This window comes from Schistocerca nitens, chromosome 9 (genome assembly GCF_023898315.1).
Source record: "Schistocerca nitens isolate TAMUIC-IGC-003100 chromosome 9, iqSchNite1.1, whole genome shotgun sequence".
Classification (NCBI taxonomy): Eukaryota; Metazoa; Arthropoda; class Insecta; order Orthoptera; family Acrididae; genus Schistocerca; species Schistocerca nitens.
The window spans coordinates 254,207,338-254,212,727 of NC_064622.1; positions in this window are offsets into that span (position 1 = coordinate 254,207,338).

Sequence of the window (5,390 nt, forward strand, 5' to 3'; positions counted from 1 at the left end):
TTACCAGTTTCATATGGTGAAATACTTCACCCGTCTCTAATATCTTGGATCCCTAGCACTTCACACAACACTTTTTTCAAAACACAAAGTTCCCATTTTACTGAACCATTCTTGTTAATGGACTACGCGAAAGAAGTCGACAACCTTGTGAAAACACTCTTTCCTACCCATCAGAAATACTGTTGAGATAATTCTTTGTGTCACCTTTACTTATTATAATCTAAGTATTAAAATTTAACACAGCAAACAAGATGACAAATTTTCGTTAAATTAAACTTTAATACTTGTTCTCACTAAAACATTCGAAAATAATAATTAAAGACTTCAATCTTATTAATTTTTACCAATATTCAGGCGTAAAGCCAGCCTACACCTCGTAATCCTATCCTTTTTCCCAAGGTAAATCTTCTATAGGCATAAACCATTTCTTAACTTAGTAATAAATAAATTTTATTACAATCCTAACACCTATCTATACTGCATAATCTTCAAACCACTCTTAGACACTTCTTAATAAAAACGTAAAGCCTTTTTAAGAAAAATAGCCTTTTAAACAATCCTTTTTAAACAAGTCTCTCCAAAGGCGTAAAGCCTTCCTGCAACTAGTGTTCTTCAAATCCTCAAACAAACTTTAACCAAGGCGTGAAACCTCCCTACAGATAATATTTTTCAAACAAATTCTTAAACCTACTTTATTGAAGGCGTGAAGCCTTCCTACACCTAGTATCTTTCAAACATTTGCTTGAACAACTTTATTAAAGGCGTGAAGCCTTCCTCCGCCTAATATCCTTCAAACAAATGCTTGAACAAAGTTTATTAAAGGCCTGAAGCCTTCCTAGATTTAATAGCCTTTAAATAAAACTTCAGATAAATTTTCAAATAAATCTTAAAGGCGTGAAGCATTCCTTAATACTACTTAAAGAAAACTTCACACAAATCTTCAAAAAAGTTTTTTTTTTCTCAAAGGCGTGAAGCCTTCTTGCCTCTAATAATGATAATCCTCAAACAAATCTACTTTCTATATTCAGAAAAAAACTAGTATCTATAATAGGCGTAAAGCCTACCTACACAACTAATATATTTCAAAATTAAAATCTTCTTTGTAGGATAAACTTGCAGGCACATCTAATAACTTCTTCAAACATAATTGACATTCAACAACAAAAATAATATTAATCTAAAAATTCCAAAAAATTATTACTTTGAAATAAATCTCTTTAATCCGCGTGATGGATAAATGCCCTTTTTCACATGGTTCTTTTCATCAGCTAATACATAACTATACGGAAAAGGTTTGTCTATTATTTGACATGGTCTGTCGAACTAATTTTTCCACTTCCTATTGATTTTCTTCCATGTCGACGACTTCGGATATTTACGGACTGAAACCTTATCACCATTCTTATAATAAGATATAGGTTTCACTGTTTTGTCAAATTGTCTTTTCCTAATACAAGCTTGATGCTGTAATGACTGGTGGACGACTCCAAATAGATCTTCTCTCTTCATAAGAGATTCAGTCATTATTGGAAGAGTTGACAACCACTCTCCAGAGTCCTGTTTCCCTAAAAATACTTCGTTAGGCGTACATTTGGTAGAGAGATGTGGTAGGTCGTTATGTATACTTCCAAAAACTGACAACATCTCAATCCATTTTACATGGTTCTTGGATATATGTGTCCTCATGAATCTATTCAACTCCCTAAACACAGTCTCTATCGGGCTACTTTGAGGTCTGTGTTTGGAGAGAAAAGTATGTCGGATTTGCTGTTCAGACATTACTTTCTTCCGACATTTACTAATGAAATACGATGCATTATCGGTAACTATTCTCTCTGGTTTTCCCACACAATTAATATATTCACTCACTAATATTCTCAACATAGGTCGTATATTCGTAGTTCTTAAGGGATACAACTTAATATATTTTGAAAATACGTCGTAGAAACCTATTACATATCGAAAATTTCCCTTGACTATCGGCCACGGTCCGATTACATCACACGAAACCAGTTCTAATGGTCTAGATGGAATAACTGGATATAATTCTACCTTATGACTTACATTAACTGGTTTGGTCCTTTGACATAGAACACACCAAGATAAAAATTGTATAGCATATTTCTTTAAGTTCGGGTAAAAACAGTATTTTTAATTATTTATACACACACTTCTTCACACAGACATGTCCCCAAACCAAATGAGTATACCAAATAAAAGTGGTTAAACACACAGTAGGTATACATATTAACCAGTTGGCATCTCTGTTTTTACGATAGTATAAGGTCTCGCCGACCAGCTGATATTTAGCGTTATTTACATTTTCACCCTTCGCTTGTTTCAAAGATCGTGTGATATTGCTCCACTTCTTATCGGCATCTGTAATTCAGTGATCTTATTACACATTTCTTCGAATTCTTTTTTGTATGGAGTTGATTTAATAAAAAGTAATTTAAAATTGTTATCATTATTGTCACAATTATCTCCTTGTACTTACTTTTTCGTGTCCGGAAACTACAACTCTACCTCTTCTAAGAGAGACTGGAGTTGCCATTATTCGTGTCTACGACATCTAATGACAATTGTCAGGGGAAATTACAGGTTTCAACACAGAGGATTTATCCACTAACTTTGCTCAAGTTCTTTCCTTATAAACAACGAATTGTATTTTCAAGAGTTTGGTTACATCACTAGTTTCATATTCGGAATTTGGTCCTCAATTGAAATATATTTGCGTCACGTATTTCTCCAATCATCTGGGCCCTGTAATCATGTCTGCTGGTATTCATTATCTCCGAAGTCTGTACTAATACCTCTAAAAAGCAGCCCCACCTTAGCAGAATCAAAGATGTATACAGATTCGAAAAATGTGTGTAAAATCTTATGGGACTTAACTGCTAAGGTCATCAGTCCCTAAGCTTACACACTACTTAACCTAAATTATCCTAACGACAAACACACACACCCATGCCCGAGGGAAGACTCGAACCTCCGCCAGGACTAGCCGCACAGTTCTACAGATTCTTCTAGGGCTACTGAGTACCCAACAAACGTGGATTCCTTTTCTTTTAACTGAACCTGTAACTGATTAGCATTGTTCGGTTCTGTGAGGAAACAGTTCCTGAGCTGTAATGAAAGTGCACCTCTTTATAGAAATGTGCACCATGCCTTTTTTCTTAGTGGCGACAAATATACTGTTCCTTAAGACCGACAACTTCGTTACGGGTAATGCACATTGGTTTATTGTCTTCCTCCATAACGAAATACTTCATGGCCCACGTTGAAGTTAAGGCATTACACTCACTATCAACTTCTCCTTTTTGAGTTTGAACTGACATGTCTTACCCATATTCGAAAAAAGATTAACTTCGGATAACAGTTGAGTTAAACGAGTGAAAAGCATCGCACGCTGTTTATAAAAATTTCGCTCAAAGCGTGCCTGGTTAACTTCCTTCGCGTGCCGGTCGGATCCTGTCCTCGGGCCATATTTTAGAGTCCTCTTGTTTAGTTTGTTCGGGTGTCGACGTGAGCTGATTTGGAGTGCTGGAATGCTGAAATTTCCGGGTGAAAACTTTGCAATTATTTGCGATGATGAAAAACAGCAACGTGCAGATTATTTCTGTCGTCCTTTCTATATATTCGCACATTTATCTGGTGATTAATCTGCGTACAGAACTTGCAGCAATTTGTAACGTGAAATGATATCCTAGCGTTTGCCGACATGGAACCTCATGGAGCACTTACATTTCATCTGATGGAAGCCGATTACAGGACCGAATAAGGCGCTTTCATCCTATGGATTGTACACGTATTGTAGACGACAGAGGGATAGAGAAACAATTAAAATCGCTCAAAAGAGGAAAGGCCGCTGGACCTGATGGGATACCAGTTCTATTTTACACAGAGTACGCGAAGGAACTTGCCCTCCTTCTTGCAGCGGTGTACCGTAGGTCTCTAGAAGAGCGTAGCGTTCCAAAGGATTGGAAAAGGGCACAGGTCATCCCCGTTTTCAAGAAGAGACGTCGAACAGATGTGCAGAACTATAGACCTATATCTCTAACGGCGATCAGTTGGAGAATTTTGGAACTGGAGACTGGAGACTAGAAATCTACTCCGTAGGAATCAGCATGGGTTTCGAAAAAGACGGTCGTGTGAAACCCAGCTCGCGCTATTCGTCCACGAGACTCAGAGGACCATAGACACGGGTTCACGGGTAGATGCCGTGTTTCTTGACTTCCGCAAGGCGTTCGATGCAGTTCCCCACAGTCGTTTAATGAACAAAGTAAGAGCATATGGACTATCAGACCAATCGTGTGATTGGATTGAAGATTTCCTAGATAACAGAACGCAGCATGTCATTCTCAATGGAGAGAAGTCTTCCGAAGTAAGAGTGATTTCAGGTGTGCCGCAGGGGAGTGTCGTGGGACCGTTGCTGTTCACAATATACATAAATGACCTGGTGGATGACATTGGAAGTTCACTGAGGCTTTTTGCAGATGATGCTGTGGTGTATCGAGAGGTTGTAACAATGGAAAATTGTACTGAAATGCAGGAGGATCTGCAGCAAATTGACGCATGGTGCAGGGAATGGCAATTGAACCTCAATGTCGACAAGTGTAATGTGCTGCGAATTCATAGAAAGATAGATCGCTTATCATTTAGCTACAAAATAGCTGGTCAGCAACTGGAAGCAGTTAATTCCATAAATTATCTGGGAGTACGCATTAGGAGTGATTTAAAATGGAATGATCATATAAAGCTGATCGTCGGTAAAGCAGATGCCAGACTGAGATTCATTGGAAGAATTACATATGACGGTAGTATCTGTTCCCGAAAGAACAGTAACCGTGGATGACCATGCAGGTTTGCTAGAAATGAAATGATAATTAACTGGACACCCTAGCTGCAAAAAGGCGTTGATGTACTTCATTGGGGACGTCTTGGAAATGTTTGCACCGACCGGGACTCGAACCCGAGATCTCCTGCTTACATGGCAGATGTTCTATCCATCTGAGCCACCGCGGGCACAGAGGACAGTGCGTCTGCAGGGACTTATCCCTTGCACGCTCCCCGTGAGATCCACATTCCCTACATGTCCACACCACTACATTCGTAGGCCATTGACCTTCTTGTGCGAACGCACACGCTATGCCCGAACTCGTACGGGATTTGGTAGATTAATCTGCCACGAGTAATGAGTATGATGGGCAAACATATATTAGGCGCACTACGAATGTAGTGGTGTGGATATGTAGGGAATGTGGATCTCACGGGGAGCGTGCAAGGGATAAATCCCTGCAGACGCACTATCCTCTGTGCCCGCGGTGGCTCAGATGGATAGAGCGTCTGCCATGTAAGCAGGAGATCCCGGTTTCGAGTCCCGGTCGGGG